Source organism: Hemitrygon akajei, chromosome 6 (genome assembly GCF_048418815.1).
Source record: "Hemitrygon akajei chromosome 6, sHemAka1.3, whole genome shotgun sequence".
Classification (NCBI taxonomy): domain Eukaryota; kingdom Metazoa; phylum Chordata; class Chondrichthyes; order Myliobatiformes; family Dasyatidae; genus Hemitrygon; species Hemitrygon akajei.
The window spans coordinates 72,845,694-72,863,088 of NC_133129.1; the positions used below are offsets into that span (position 1 = coordinate 72,845,694).

The 17,395-nt window shown below is 40.2% G+C and overlaps 1 long non-coding RNA gene across 1 annotated transcript in view; it reads left to right on the plus strand.

The window, feature by feature from the left end:
- LOC140728728 (uncharacterized) overlaps positions 1 to 10,215 on the plus strand; it is a 116,724-nt gene extending 106,509 nt beyond the window's left edge. The window contains exons 2-3 of the long non-coding RNA XR_012099172.1: positions 6,952 to 7,164; positions 9,826 to 10,215. This is a non-coding gene — a long non-coding RNA (uncharacterized lncRNA). The remainder of the gene's footprint in view (positions 1 to 6,951; positions 7,165 to 9,825) is intronic.
- The last annotated feature ends 7,180 nt before the right edge of the window (positions 10,216 to 17,395 follow it).

Here is a 17,395-nt window from a genome sequence, read left to right on the forward strand (position 1 = left end):
CGGCTCTTAAACTTAATTCGACGATTGATGAAGGACAATGCTCCGTATACCTTCTTAACCACAGAGTCAACCTGCATAGCAGTTGACAGAAGGAGTTGGATAAAGGTTCACAGGGATCAAAATTGGTGTCTTCTTGTTCTCTCAGCACATCAAAATACCTTACAGACACTAATTTTCCGAGTCTTTATTTGATTGTATGTCTAAAAACCTTTTACAGGTAATGTTGGCTGATACCTTTGCCAATTGTTGTCCAGAGCTGGGATGGTCATTCACTGTAAATCTTTATGTGTGATGAGAGACCTAGGTGAGGATAGCTCGAACCCAAGTGCTAGCGTATCTGAGACTAGAAGTGAAACACAAAATGAGAGTGAAATGAGAACGGAGTTCTGAACTAGATGCTAGGCAATAATCCAAGCAGAGCTGATGATTGAGCACTGAACCACAGTTCAGATGTTCTTTAAATATTAAAATCCTTGTGCCAAAGCATAGCTGCCAATTAGCAGGGCAGCCTGAATCTTTACAAATCATTATGATGGCCCTAATGTTACGATGCACACCTAACGGTGCCAACTATCTGTATTCCGGAGATTGAGAGTGTCTAATCTCCGGAAGCAGGTCTGGTTGGGTGCATATCGTAACACTTTATGTATAGCTCTGTACTTGTCTCATTAAATTTAAAATGATTTCCAGTTAAGGAATTGGAAACCCTTGCAGAAGCCAATAAATATTTTTCCTGATGGATTTCATCAGCCTATTTATTAACCAAACTCACTGTATTAATGGAGCAGATGTACTAAACAGCATTTTGGCAGAGATGGTAAATGTTAAATCCTTCACCTTAATGCCTCAGCAATTTCTTGGGATCTTGTGATTGCATTCCTCTTCAGAACAACCCAGCCACATTGCAAAAAGAATTGAGCACTGAGCTTCAAGATTAATCTGGCATTGATTTTGTTTCTTTGTTGGGGAAAGTACATTTGTGGTGACCCTCCTTTTTTTTCTGAGAAGCAAGCAAACTCAGCAAGAGAGCAGGTCAGAAAGTGCTCTGTTCCACAACAGAATTGACCTTCTAACCTCTGTTGTATGTCCCTGTGGTTTCCTGCTTGATCAGGGATTTGTAGTTTACGTTTCAATTCTTATTGACATCTTCTATTATATGAACAGATAGACTACAAGATAAACTGTCTTGTTCAAAGTGTCAAGAGATACAAACCTAGCCAGTACACATGGAGACTGTTTGTGAAACTAGAAGTATTGGAACAGGAAATGTTTATTCAACCCGTATTACCTAGGCCAGTTCTTTGAAAGAATTATTGAATTACCTACAGTGTCCTGTTCTTTCTCATATGGCCATACAATTATTGCCTTGTGAAGAATATATCCAAAATGAATGTTTGTAGTTCTGCAGAATTTCAGGTAGTAGATTAGAAAGTGGCAACTTGTTGCGATTGAAATAAAACTTCATAGTAAAATCAATATAATTAAATTGGTTGCTCCAGTCAACACCAATATCCAAGTATGAAAACTCCTGATAAGGGGATGTATTAGTTCTCATGTTTGAATATATACATGGCAAACTAGTTGATTTTATTGATTATAATCTCTGGATCTATTGCATACAAATACTTGTATGAATATACATGCATACAGTATGTTCATGTGTGAACTAAAGAGTTAGCTAATTTGATAATAGAGATTATTAATTCAAGGCATGATTTCATTAAGGAATAATCTTGCCTGAGAGATCTGTTGCAATTCTGCGAGGAGGTAACAGGCAGCGTAGACAAAGGTGAGTCAGTGGATGTCGTATACATAGATTTCCAGAAGACCTCTGAAAAAGTGGCACACATGAAAGAAGTTACGATATTAGCATGGATAGAACATTGGCTGACCGGCAGGAGGGAAGGATTGGGAATAGGGGTTTTCTTTTTCTGGTTGACTGCCAGTGGCAAGGAGTGTTCTGCAGGGGTGAGTATGGAACCACTTCTTTTCATGTTCTATGTCAATGATTTGAATGATGAAATTGATGAATTGTGGCTAGGTTTGCGGACGATAGGGTGATAGATGGAGGGGTAGGTAGTGTTGAGAAAGCAGGAATTCTGCAGAAGGACAGATTACTAAAAAAGGCAAAGAGGTGATAGATGGAATATACAGTAGTGCAGGGAAATGAATGGTCATGGATATTGGTAGAAGGAAAAAAAGAATAGGCAATTTTCCAAATGGGGAGAAAATTCAGAAATGAGAGGTGCCAAGGGACTTGGGAGTCCATGTGTAGTATTCCCTGAAGGTTAATTTGCAGGTTGAATTGATAGTAAGGAAGACAAATACAATGTTAGCATTAATTTCAAGTGGACTAGAATATAAAAGCAAGGATGCAATACCGAGGCTTTATAAGACATTGGTCAGACCACACATGGAGGATTTTGAGGAGTTTTAGGGCCCTTATCTTAGAAAAGATGTGCCGATATTGGAGAGGGTCCAGAGCAGTTTCATGAGAATGATTCCTGGGATGAAAAGTTTAACAAATGAGGAGTGTTTGATGGCTAAGAACCTGTACTTGCTGGAATTTAGTAGAATGAGTGGGAATCTCATTGAGCCCTATCGAATATCGAAAGGCTAGACAGAATTGAAGAGGGGACGCTGTTTCGTACAGTGGTGGAGTTAAGGACCAGTGTTTGCAGATTCAGATTAGAGGAGATGTCCCCTTAGAATAGAGATAAGGAGGAATTTCTTAGATAGATAGATAGATAGATACTTTATTCATCCCCATGGGGAAATTCAACATTTTTTCCAATGTCCCATACACTTGTTTTAGCAAAACTAATTACATAAAATTACTCAGTAAAAATATGATATGCATCTAAGTCACTCTCTCAAAAAGCATTAATAATAGCTTTTAAAAAGTTCTGAAGTAGTTTACTTAGATACATTAAATACAATCAACCCCGGCACTTTAACATATCATACTCCTGGTGGTTGAATTGTAAAGCCTAATGGCATTGGGGAGTATTGACCTCTTCATCCTGTAAACCAGAGCATGGTGAATCTGTGGAATTTATTGTTACAAACACCTGTGGAGATTAAAGCTTTTGGATATATTTGAAGCAGAGGTTGATAGATTCTTTTTTTGTTTGGTAAGGGCATTAGAGGTTATGGGGAGAAGGCAAGAGAATGGGATTGAGAAGCATAATAAATCAGAAATGATGGAATGTCAGAGAAGACTCAATTGTTCTATGTTTTATGGTTCTATGATCTGGCAGGTGAGGAGCAGAGCTTTCTGGGTAATCTACCAAAGAGCTGGCAAAACACCTGAGGGGTTGAGGGTTTCCTGCTGTCCATATAAGGATATAGTTGGCTCTGAATCTACCAAGTATTATTTACTCTCTACAAACCCTGCCCTCTTTGTTTTAGCACAGAATTTGAAATTCCTTCAAAGTTGTTATAGAGTTGTCCTCTTGAGTCCTTACACTTGCTGTTTAGAACTATATTAAGCCTCATCAACAGTACATGCTGAATAGTAAGTGTAGTTTATTTTGTGATTAAATTTGACGATTTCTTTGTGAACAAGGTGATAATTCCCACTTGCGTCCAAAGTATATATCCTTCTTAATTTTCTGGTAGGTTTGCTTAATTATAGACAGCTAGGAGTCAAGAGAAGTGACTAATCCTTGAAAATGAATATACTTGGAAATTAATATATACATATTGTAGGTTTATAGCTTTCGCTTGTTTGATTGTCTTCATTATCTGCAACTTAATTATTCCTTTAAACAAAAAATCTTTGTTCCCTTACTTGTTGATCTCTGATGTAGGTAACTTGGGAGAAATACTTCTTTACACATCAGGTGGATCTGATCTATATTTGAAATGTTTTATCAAAGGCCTTTGGTGTTCTCCCAATTCTGAATGTACTATTAAGTTTTGCCTTCTATTTCTACTGGGAACCTTATCTTATTAGCAATAAAGGTCAATAAAAAATAATCATTATCAGATGTGTAAACTCATTAATATATGTGTTATGGATATCCTTTCCCAAACAGAATTTATTATCACTCCTAATTGCACTTTTCAAATTGCTGGTGAGGCATATTTTATGGAATCACTTCATGAATATGAAAAGTTCATAGTGTTAGTAACTTCTATGGATATACAGTGCAGAGTATTCTGACTGCACCATGGCTTGGTAAAGAAGCAGTAAATCCCAAGAATAGAGAAGCCTACAAAAAGTGGATACAATCCAGTGCATTACCAGAAAAGTCCTCCCTACCACTGAGCATATCTACAGGAGCATTGCTATAAGAAAGCAGCAGCCATAATCAAAGACCCTCACCACCCAGGCCATGCTTGCTTCACGCTGCTGTCATCAGGAAGGAGATACAGGACCCTCAGGTTCCACACCACCAGGGTCAGGAGTTGTTATACCCCTCAACCATCAGGTTCTTGAATTAGCATGGATAACTTCACTCTACTCAACACACTGAATTCAACCTATGGACTCACTTTCAAGGACTCCGCAATTCATGTTCTCAGAATTATCTGTCTATCTATCTATCTATCTATCTATCTATCTATCTATCTATCTATCTATCTATCTATCTATCTATCTATCTATCCATTTATTTATTTACCAATTTATTCATTCAATCACTCCTGCATACGATATATACAGTATGTATATGTAGTATATAGGTAGTATATAGGGGTGAGTGAATAAATATGTATGTATTGTATTTTTCACAGTTCGTTTTTTGCATTGGTTGCTTATCAGTCTTTGTTTATGTGTAGTTCCTACATTGATTTTTTTTGTTCTACTGTGAATGTATGCAAGAAAATGAATCTTAGGATTGTATATGTTGACATTAAATTTACTTTGAACTGGGACTGTTGTCTGGATGTTCAATGATACATAAGTAGATTGTCGATGTTTAGAAACTGAGTAATCCATACCTATGAAAAGAGACGTGCAATGTTGATCACTTGTAAAAAAGTGGCATATTGTGTTTCAGCTTTCAATGTCTTATCCAGCACTACTTTCCAGCAAATCCTAACATTATCACAGTCTTTCTGTCTTTCAATATCACAACATTAGCCAGAAAGCAAGCACAAAATGGCTGACAGCTTTACGAAGAACCTTTATTTAGTTCAGATTCCCTGCACAGTCTATGGCCTCCTGCACTGTTACAGTGAGACTAAACACAAACTTGAACAACAGCATGCCATCTTCTATCTGGGCAAGGTGCAGGCTTGTGGCCTTAATAACAAATTCTACAACTTCAGGTAACTTGATTTCTGTTTATATCAGCCATATGTCTCTGTTATTGGTTTAATTTATTTGCTTTGTTTATTTTTCCTTTTTCCCTTTTTTCTCTCCCTCAGGGAACAGAGGACATGCTCAACCTAATGCTCAGGCATGTCTTCCTGCTCTGTATTTAGTAATTTCTACAATCTTTTGGCTATGTCCTTTGTTTATTATTTCACTCTTTATCTGCTCCCATTCACTCATGGACCATTTTTTTTTTTTTGCTTTTCCCCATGGTTCCCCATATTTTTAATCTCTCAGAGACGTCCCCCATCCCCATGCTTCTCTGCAGCTTAATGGCAATTTCTCCCCTACCCAGTTCTGAAGAAGGGTCTCCAACCTAAGACCTACCTGCCTCTATTCAACTCCCCTTGTATCGCTACAGTATATACCAATATTCGAGCTAACCTGTCTTCTCACAATTGCAATGCTGGTTCTCGACCCGAAACATTGACTTACAACTTCTGCCTCCACAAATGCTGCTTGACCGCTGAATTTCTCCAAAATCTTCTTTTTAAGGCCAGCATTTTCAGTTATATCTGATTTCTGCATCTGCAATGTTTGCAATGAAAGTTTACTCAGTGTAAATATTTTACGCTGAAGCACTTGTTTTTTTTTTACCTAAATCAGCTTCTTTTCTAGAATCTATGTCATCAAAACCATACCATTTCATACTTAGATACCATCTATGTGTTCATTGATCTATAAGGAAGGTTTAGTTGCAATGTTAATGGTATCTTTATCTTTAAATGACATTATTTTCTTGCCTCTGAAAAGAAGAGGTGAATCTAGGAAGAAGAAGATTAGGTGGGCAGATGAGTATGCATGAGCAGGAGAGCACTGGATCTGTGGGCTACTTGAGACAGAGAAAAAGATATTTTTACCGTTGGGCTATAAGCTATTCAAGCAGAATATGAAATATTAGAACCATAGAACCATAGAACACTATGGCACAGTACAGGCCCTTCAGGCCTCCATGTTGTGCCGACCTATATAATCCTTAAAAAAAAAAGTACTAAACCCACACTACCCCATAACCCTCCATTTTTCTTTCATCCATGTGCCTGTCCAAGAGGCTCTTAAATACCCCTAATGTTTTAGCCTCCACCACCATTCCTGGCAAGTCATTCCAGGCACTCACAATCCTCTGTGTAAAAAACTTACCCCTGATGTCTCCCCTAAACTTCCCTCCCTTAATTTTGTACCTATGCCCTCCAATTTGGAGGAATTGGCCTCCACCACCATTCCTGGCAAGTCATTCCACCACTCAGCCAACTTTTCAATCTCCCTCCTGTATGCTGATTCATCATCACCTTTGATTCAGCCCACAACAGTGCCGTCATCAGCAAACTTGAATATAGTTTTGGAGGTGTACTGATCCACGCAGTTATAGGTATAAAGCAAGTAGAGCAGGGGGCTAAGTACACATCCCTGTGGTGCTCCTGGGCTGATGGAGGTTGTGGAGAAGATGCTTTAGCCAATCCAAACTGACTGAGCTCTACAAGTGAGGAAATCCAGGAAACAAATTGCACAAGTGGGTATTGAGGCCAAGGTCTTGGAGTTTATTGAATAGTTTAGAGGGGATGATGGTGTTAAATACCAAGCTGTAATTGATGAAGACCATTCTAATGTATGCATTTTTTGCTGTCCAGTTTTTCCAGGATTGTGTGAAGAGCCAACTAAAATACACCAGCCAATTGGTCAGCACAGGTCTTCAGTTGGCCAGGTTCTCCGTCTGGACTGCATGCTTTCCTTGGATTCACTCTCTTGAAGGCAGCCTGCACATCATCTTCAGGTACTGAGGCCAAAGGATCATCCGGAGACATGGGAGTGTGCAATGATTTCTCCCTGTTCTGGTGGTGATGGTAAGCATAGAAAACATTGAATGACATTCTGATGTCCCCTAAGTCACAAGATTTAAATTTGTTGGATGTTATTGCATTCAAACCCTACCACAGTTATCCGGCCCTGTGTCCAAGAAGAGTCCCGGCCCTGTGTCCTGTGTCCAGGAAGAGTCCCAACCCTGTGTTCTGTGTCCAAGAAGGGTCCCGGCTCTGTGTCCTGTGTCCAGGAAGAGTCCCAACCCTGTGTTCTGTGTCCAAGAAGAGTCCCAACCCTGTGTTCTGTGTCCAAGAAGGGTCCCGGCCCTGTGTCCTGTGTCCAAGAAGGGTCCCGGCCCTGTGTCCTGTGTCCAAGAAGAGTCCCAACCCTGTGTTCTGTGTCCAAGAAGGGTCCCGGCCCTGTGTCCTGTGTCCAAGAAGGGTCCCGGCCCTGTGTCCTGTGTCCAAGAAGGGTCCCGGCCCTGCGTCCTGTGTCCAAGAAGAGTCCCAACCCTGTGTTCTGTGTCCAAGAAGGGTCCCGGCCCTGTGTTCTGTGTCCAAGAAGGGTCCCGGCCCTGTGTCCTGTGTCCAAGAAGGGTCCCGGCCCTGTGTACTGTGTCCAGGAAGAGTCCCAACCCTGTGTTCTGTGTCCAAGAAGAGTCCCAACCCTGTGTTCTGTGTCCAAGAAGGGTCCCGGCCCTGTGTCCTGTGTCCAAGAAGGGTCCCGGCCCTGTGTCCTGTGTCCAAGAAGGGTCCCGGCCCTGTGTCCTGTGTCCAAGAAGAGTCCCAACCCTGTGTTCTGTGTCCAAGAAGGGTCCCGGCCCTGTGTCCTGTGTCCAAGAAGGATCCTGGCCCTGTGTCCTGTGTCCAAGAAGGGTCCGAGTCTACTCAAGTCTGAGTCTGACCTTGAGTCCGAGTTCCTGGTTAAGCCATGTCCGGGTCCCAGGTTGAGACAAGTCCAGGTCCCAGGTCAAGACAAGTCCAGGTCCCAGGTTGAGCCAAGTCCAGGTCCCAGGCTGAGAGAAGTCCAGGTCCCAGGTCGAGACAAGTCCAGGTTCCAGGTTGAGACAAGTCCAGGTTCCAGGTTGAGCCAAGTCCAGGTCCCAGGTCAAGCCAAGACTGAGTTCCAGGTCGAGCCAAGTCTGGGTGCTAAGTCAAGAGCCAAGTCAAGACCCAGGTACCTAGTCCCTGCCAAGACCCGAGTTCTCTGTGAAGTCCAAGTCCAAGTCCAAGGTCCTAGTCCTGGCTTTCCAGTTTGTTATTTTATGTTCACGTCCAGGTTGATGTTTTGTCTTTGCTCCTTGGCTTCCCTAGAATTCTTAATAAACATAGTCTTGTTCAGACTACTTCAGTGTCTGTGCCTTGCATTTGGGTTCATTCCCAATGCCTCCTTGTGACAGAATGGTCCAGTCAAACATGGACCCAATGACACAGACGCTGAAGTTAAACTCTCACCATCGAGGGTTCCCTCTTGTTGAAACTCCCCACCCCACAACCTGGTTGTTGATAATCCAGGTAAGCCTGTTGGATCACCAGGAGGCTCCCATAGAGGAGGACAGTACTGTCACGGTCCACATTCCGGTTCACATTCAGGTCTACGGATTCCATATTCCAGTTATTCCTTTTACCCTTTGTTCTGTTGAGCGTCTTTATTGAGGCAGCTGATCCACATTTCGGACTGACAAGATAAATAGCTCCGGGGTCCAGCTATTACTTTGATGGACTGTCCCTGTCAGAAACCCACATCAAGAAGCTCGGCATCAGAAATTCATTCCACAAAGCTCGGCATCAGAAACCCACAACAAGGAGCTTGTTACCAGAAACACGTGACCTCAGCCAGTGTGGTAAATCTGGACCATTATCGGAGCTACTGAGTATTGTGGACTCTAAGTTGCCTCTGTGTCCTGTGTCCAAGAAGGGTCCCGAGTTCCCGGTCAAGCCAAGTCAAGACCCAGGTACCTAGTCCCTGCCAAGACCTGAGATCTCAGTCAAGTTCAAGTCCCAAGTCCTAGTCCAGGCTTTCTGGTTTGTTATTTTACGTTCACATCCAGGTTGATATTGTGTCCTTGCTCCTTGGCTTCCTTAGTATTCTTAATAAACATGGTCTTGTTCAGACTACTTCAGTGTCTGTGTCTTGCACTTGGGTTCGCTCCCAGAGCCTCCTTGTGACAAAATGTGGAAACAACTGATTTGACTTTGATAAGATTTGTTTAATTTATTTGGAATTGAAGATTGATTTAATTAAACTTTGTGATTAATTCTCACAAATAAGCAATGTCATGTCCAATATTCTTGAATTGATTACTGAATGAAGCATTCTAGTCTTCAAAGAATTTTATCACAATTTCAAAAAGTGCACAAAGAACACAGCAAGCGTTCAGACTGTTCATTCTTCTCAATACAAAGTTCTCAAAATAGTCAAGAATTGAAAGTCTGGGACTTGATTTTATTTACCACCGTAATCTCAGCATTTAGTGATTTGAGTAGCCAATCTCTTAGGTTTTTCCAAAAAGATGTTTGTGATTTACACAGTGAATTTAGTTACAGCTTTTGTTTCAAGAAAGTAATAACCCCACGGTGATGTTCTGTCATTGATGGTTCCCCATCTGTTGTATAAGCAGAACACTGGTGAGCAGAATGTCCTTCAATTTGAAAAATTACTCAATAACCCTAAATATTGACTCACCCTTCATATCTTTTTTCTAGTTCATTTGCAAGTAACAACTCTTGAACCTTGCTTTCATCTTTTATGAAGTGAACATCACTAAGAAGCAAAGATTCATTGCCTGGCAAAGTTGACTCATCTAAATGCAGAGCAAATTCTGTTCCCCTAAGTATTTGCACAGTGTGTCTGTCACAGTTATAGACATTTAACTATTCATTTTTGAACAGAGCTGAGTCTGAGTGGAATCACTTTAATTATTTGGTTTGGTGACTTATGCAAAACTATACTCAGAGCTTCCCTTACTGCTGACAGAATCAGTTCTTCTCCAATTATATGGAGTTTTCTGATATAGCAATGAGCAATTTCTGTTTTGTTGTGAAGTGCTGGCAAATATGTTCTGAAGTCTTTTCTGTATCTGAAAGTTTTCACAAAGTGACCACAAATAAAGTAAGTTCTTGTTTGCTTTATCAGAGTGTATTCTCTTCAAATGCTCAAGGAGCTTGTGTGGTTTCTTTGCCTCATTTGAAAAAAAAAACTTTTTACACACAAAAGATACGTTTGGCTGCTGTTGGTTAGCTAGTGCTGGTGTGAATCCATATTTAAGGTACTCCACACTGCACTGTCTATACTTCTTTATCATTTAGTCTGCTTCTGCTATTTTCATTAAGGATTAGTGACCACGGGCAATGACCTTTTGCTTAAGTTCAACCGCAAGCTCTGTGATCAATAAAGGGGAAAGTTATGACATCATAATAGCTCAGACAAAACATGACTTTCTGTCTTAAGGTACATAAATTGGACTAGAGATATATTAGTTAGGCCATGGTCTGGAGAAATGCTGTCAAAACCATTCAAAAGGGCAGATTATGAAATTTACCCCATTATATGTCATACCCTAATCACTGATTCGAGTATGGGAATGGTACTCCCTAACACTACGGTTGATAATGACAATATTGCACTACCGGGCCCTGAAATAACACAATTTCTTCAGTGGAGATTTCTAATGATATGCCAAATACAGAAATTTCACATTGCTTTTCAACAACTATAATGCACTTGGAGTAAAGACTGGAGAATGGCGGGTTAGCAAGAGATAAGGTGATTATGTGATCATTTTAATCAGTTATGATACACTGAGGATCAAATGCATAAGTAATTTATTTTTTAAATTAAGCCTGAAATCCCTCAGCTGCCGTCCTGCTAACAAGCAACCTCCCACTGCCCCCTTTATCTTCATCACCACCTTCAGAACCCCCACCACCCATGGGGGGTGATATCGCCCATTTTAGAGTCCAGAGTTTAATAGAGTTGTGTGAAAATCAAAAACAAAAATCAGTGGGTGTCATTACAAGACAGCTTGTAATGAGAGGGGCCAGAGGAGAATGGCCAGACTGGTTCAAACTGACAGGGAAGTGACAGTAATTCAAATAACCACACTTTATAATTGCAGTGTGAAGAAATACATCTCTGAAAGCACAAGACATCAAGCTTTGAAGTGGTTGGATTGCAACAGCAAAAGACCACATCCATTTCTACTCCTGTACCTAATTAGTTGGTCACTAAGAGTATATTCCTTAATGGAGTCATTGACAAAGCAACTACTTATGCAACATTTTTATTTCAGCCTGAATTGAAGACCATCTGCTTCAGCTGGGACAGTGGTTCCAGAAAGGGATGGAACTGTTGGTAAGGTGACAGAACTTAGGATAATCCAAGTTCACTCTCATTTCTCAGTGGACTATTTTGTCTTCTTTTCCCATTAACATAGTAAGGTGTTCCATAGGCTTGAAATAAAACATTATATTAAGATGGAGATAGATGAATGATCATTAGAATGACAGGATATGAAAACATTGAAATTGCTGAGACATAATATGTTGCATGAACATATTTACACCCTATGAACAATTTTTAACATTACCATTCCGTGCATAAATCACTGTCAAAACTTTTCCAATGAGATGGTTACAGGATTTTACAATCATGGTAAAAATGTCATTCACATGATATTACTTTACTATTCTGCTTAATGCCTCAACGCAATTGAACGTTTAATATTCTGCATGACAACCCTTTGCTATCTATTAGAAGCACTAACACCTTGCAAGCATATGAATGCCCAACAAAGTTTATTGCATGTACACAGTTGAGTATTGCAACAAACTGGACTGTGCTTTGCTGATTATTTCTTGATTTGGTGAGTAACTCATTGATGTTCCACCATTATTCAGAAGAACACCTTCATTACAATGAAAGGAGGGTTTTTCCCTCCAGCACAATGCTGCACGTTCTGAACAATTATTGCAGAAGTTATGAATGGTACATACCATGCAGACAAATCCTTCTCTAGATCCAGTGGATCGTTAAAAATGTTTAAATGAAAGTAAATGTGCATGAAAGATGATTTATCTGACAACTATATTGGTGAATTTAGCAGGAGTACATAAATTGTAAATTGATCTGCTTGACAGTTAATAATATCATATTTAGTGGGGTTCTTCACAACTGCGTATTCTCAGGCTATTTATTTAAATTGTTTTGTTTAGATAGATGTATGTTCACGGTTATTTATCTATTGGGGTACCAGTCTGTGTGTGCATCCCTGTGCCAGTTATTAATTGGGCTACCTATGCATCCCTAAGCTTATTATTTATTGTGAGTCTCATGCTCTGGTTGTGTGTCCCAGAGCTGTTTATTTTTAATTGGTCTGACACTGTTCTATACCAAAATGTTGCGGATGGCAGTCTATTCATTGTCAGCAATAACCGGATAACTCTTGCATCTTTGTTCTATGAACAGTTATGGGTAAACTGCATCACCTTTGTGGTAGAGTGAGTCTTTCATTCCCCATTGTGTGTGGGAGACACTTACTCCTGATCTGTGCTGCTGAAAACAGATTATGCACGACACATAGCCTTGGTTGATGGTAAATGTATTCCGGGCGGAATTTTTTCCTGTGAGTAAAGCAAATCTGGGATCTTACTGGCCATCAGGTGTCTGGGTCACTGATATTCGAAACCAATCAGCAGAAGGATCTTGACACAAATCTTGAATGGGTTCAGTGTTTCAACAGCATACCTTTGTGGAGTAAATAAACATCCAAAGTTGTTTTGCTCCAATTAAAATATCTGCAAAGAGGAGTATTTGGCGGGACAGATCAAGAATTGTCTTTGCTGAAAAGTATCCATGCCACACATCCTTACCACAAGCCTGTCACTAAGGTGGGATTTAAACCTGTGTTTTTGAAGTAATCCAAGCCTCTGCTCATTGGTCAACTTACTCAACAATGTTTGGTAAAGATCTAGCATTGTTAATTTTAAGATGTAGAATTTTCAAGGACTGTAAGGGTGCATATAAACTGAAGTCCATGGAGTATAGATACAGACTCTATAATAGGCTAGTCACTGAAATATCAAGCCTTCTTCATGTGTTTAAATTAATTCCTTACTCAATTAGATGAAGCTGCTTGCAAACAGCTGTCAAAATTTGATGTGCCTGGCATTTATTAAAAGCTTTGTTCCATCCACTTTGAAATTTATATGTTTTAAATATCAGTGCACAAAATCATTTAATATCCTGCCCAGCTTCTTTCCCACTCCATACCCTTTATTTGAATGTTCTTTTTTTGACATTCAAAACAATTTTCTATTTGTCTAAACCCTTTCTAATTCAGCCCTTCACCAAATTTGTACTTGAATTATAGCCCAGTTGTTCACTTTCCCAAAATTCATGCATTTTTCCAGTGTTTTCTATGATCCCTTGTATGTCATGTGTTCAATGCCAATCCTTCTATTCCATTTCAATGTTTTTATCTTTACATTTTTGCTATTACTTAATAGTAGATGCTAATTGATCGCAATACCCAAAACCTCATATTACATAGTCTGTTTCTTCATTGCAAATATTTACTTGAGTCCCAAGTTCTTCAGACCTATTTTGTGCTCACTTAACATCTTCCTATCTGGCCCAAGTTAATTGGCATTTCCATTGCTCATCCACATCTTTTGAAGTTACTGTAGCTCCTTGTATGGGCAGAATTGACTATAACCCCTAAAGGTGAGCCTAAATTTCTACCAGTTTAAACTTTAAGTGAAGCTAGTCCATCAGAAAGCTCTGCCTCCTGAACCACAACTCATGGAAGACACTACACAAACTTAATCATCTAGGTTTATATTTCACAGAAATTAGACAACATACTTTGTAGGTCAAAACCTTGTAAGCTCGAGTTTCGCCTCTGAGAATGGAACTTAAAAATTGGATGTGGCATATCAGAGCAGTAGTGATGGAATTCTGCTTTTCAGATGAAAATTTGAGCTGAGCTTCTGCCTGGTGTTAGGTGGATGTCACGCAAAAGCATTACTTGAAGGAAGAGAAAGAGCAACATTCCTTGTGCACTGTCAAGTCTGCAAGACTTGCTGAATATTACTAAACTGATTTTCTGATTATTATCATATTTCTGTCTGCAGAAGATTGAATTGTGCACAAAGGCTGTTGTTTCTCTTTCATTTGAACAATGATTGTATTGCTAAAGAACTTCATTTGCTGCAAGGTGCTTTGATGACTTTTGATGTCATGAAAACAGAATATAAATGTAAGTCTTTCTTTGATTCACCTCTTCTCTATTTCATTTTGTCATTATATAATTTCCAATTCCACCAGAACTCTCAGAATCCACAAACTCAACTTCTGTCAATATGGTCCACTTTAAATCAATCCCATCCCAAAAGAACAGAAATATGATTGTTAAGAAGACCAGTTTCTACAAAATGGATTTCCGTTCATGGAATGCAATTAGTGAAAGTTGTCAGTATGGACTAGACATATTTAAAACTAGGTGTATTTGATCATAAGCTTATATTCAGCAGGACAAACTGGGAGCAAAATTTCTAGACATGGACCAAGTTTGTCTTTGTCTAAACTAGTCTGACTAGACTTTAATGCCTACACTTGTTATACTTTTAAGCTTGCCTCTCCTGTTTTTCAAAGGCCACAATAGTCAAGTAATTGCAGGTCAGGCATCAACAAGAAAATAGTTAAATGTTGTGATGCAGGAAACAAATCCACTCTTTCCAGATTCTCCTTATAGTGACAACTGTCCAATCCAGGCAGCATCCTGGTGAACCTCCCCTGGGTCCTCTCCTTTCCACATCCTTCCTATAACAATTTGATCACAGAGCTCACTCCCACAAACAACCATGAGAAAATAAATGGATCTGTTTGATTAAGAGGTAAATACATTTCTGGAACTTTGGTGGGAACGTCGTTGATTTTCTGGAGAAGAAGGTTTTTTACACATCCTTCAGGGAATAATTTACCATTTCATCTGAAAGGTAGCATCTGTGGTACAATTACATTCCCTACCCAGAGAATATAGGATACTAATCAGCACAACCCAGAAACAGACCCATTAGACTAATCCCATCTGCCTTCATGGAATTCCTTCATGTTCATGTGCCTCACCCACATCCTATGGCTTCAGGCATAAAATTCCTTCTTTTTGCATTGGATGGTTGAAATGTTTAAGTCTCAGAAATGATACTTGAACCCCTAGCTTCCAGTCTCAGAGATGAGAGCATGTCTGACTGATCCACACATGGCTGAACACAAGTGGCTGGGAAGGAAAAACAAATACCTTGCTGCTGTCTTGTCAAGTCAAGTCGTATTTATTGTCATATGTGTAAGTATGATGAGCTACAGGTATGATGAAAAACTTGCTTGCAGCAGAATCAGAAGCAGATAGCTTTAGACAGAACACAGAATATAAATTCCTTAACATCAACAAAACAAAAGAGGTGGTTATTGATCGCAGGAAAATGAATGGTGTACATACTGCTGTTTGCATCAACAGTGTTGAAGTCAAGAGGGTTGATGAGAGTGTCAAGTTCCTAAGAGTGAACGTCACCAACAGCCTGTCCTGATCCAACACATTGACATTATGGCCAAGAGAGATCATCAATCTTTATTTCCTCAAGAGGCTAAAGAAATTTGGTGTATTCCCTTTAACCTTCACCATTATTAAATCCTGCACCAAGGAAACATTAAAAAGCTATAATCAGAAAAGTTGATTCTAGCCTGCAAGACCTGCTGTTTTTCATAGCTTTACCCAACGGTTCCTCTTCAAGTGGAATTCTTTAATTATTTATTTTTAATACAGTAATGCAGTTGCTACTCTAAATTTCACCACAATTGAAATTTTGTTTGCAACTGGATGGCATGCTTCCTATATACCATGATAGCTAATTGCTTTCTCCTGCTTCACGTGCTTGTGATACCCTTGAGAATTCATTTCGTGATGGACTATTCGCTTTGTATGCAGGATAATTATCAAGGCATCTTTGTGGCTTGGATGTCTGCCACATTCGTCACATTTTATGCTTTTCAAATCAGCAGATCAAAGTCATTACACACACAAAAAGATCAGAATAAAGAGTATTCCCTTTCCCTTACAGTTATATTATACCGATGCATTTCATCTCTTTTTCATCAGTTTTTAATTGTGAGCCATCAAAGTCAGAGAGGTTAGAGTGGAAGTGGATGGAGGAAGGAGAAAAGAAGTGGCAGGCAATGGAAGCTCAAGGCCACTGTTAAGGATTGAATGGTTTCTCCCGAACTTGAATACCTAATGGTCAAACACTGTCCGTTCTAATTACCTATGGAGTTCTCCTCCATATTTCTGATATTTACATACTACCAGTGGCCGACTATAATCAAGCACATGAGATACTGCATGATGCTGTCTCTGAACAAGAAATGGTCCAACCCGATGCATTTCAAATAATAGTCAGGGACTTAATCAGTCTTGCTTGAAGAAAACCCTACCCAGTTACCATCAGCATATAACCTGCAGCAGCAGACCTTCCAACACACTTGACCACTGTTACACTAAAATACAGAATGCCTACCATTCCATGCCCAGATTGCATTTTAATAAATCTGATCATTCAGCTATCCTTTTTCTACCTGAAGACAGGCGTAAGCTAAAGAGCAATGCTCCAGAGGTTTTGGTATCAAAGAGTTGGACTTGGGAGGCAGAACAATGGGATTTCTTCGACTCAGTAGAATGGGCTGTGTTCAAGGACTCATCTGTGGATCTAAATGAATACACTGTAGTGATGTGCTACACACAGCGCTGAAATAACGACACGCAGTCGGTAAGTCGTTTTGAGACTAGTTTATTCAAACTTCGCAGTGCTGGTATTTCAATCCCTAGTGCCCGCCCTTTCCGGGCAGAAATGACATCAGAGGCGCATTACCAAAGTCTCTTCCCGTGCGCGGGCTATTTGTGAGCCGCTTCGCCTGCGCAGAAAGTGGGTCGCCACATAACCCCTCCCCCCCAGAACCGGCGATACACCCCCCAATGTCCACGGTCTGGATCAGTCTCTGTTTGGGAGGTCGGCCTCTGCGCCGCGGTGCCTGAACTGCGACCGGCTGCACTAAGTCCACATGGGCTGGTTTGAGTCAGTCCACCGTGAAAACCTCCTCTCTCCCCCCAATGTCCAGAACGTACGTGGACCCATTGTTGTTGATCACCCTGAACGGCCCCTCGTACGGCCACTGTAGTGGCACCCAGTGTCCGCCCCTTCGTACAAACACAAACTTACAGTTTTG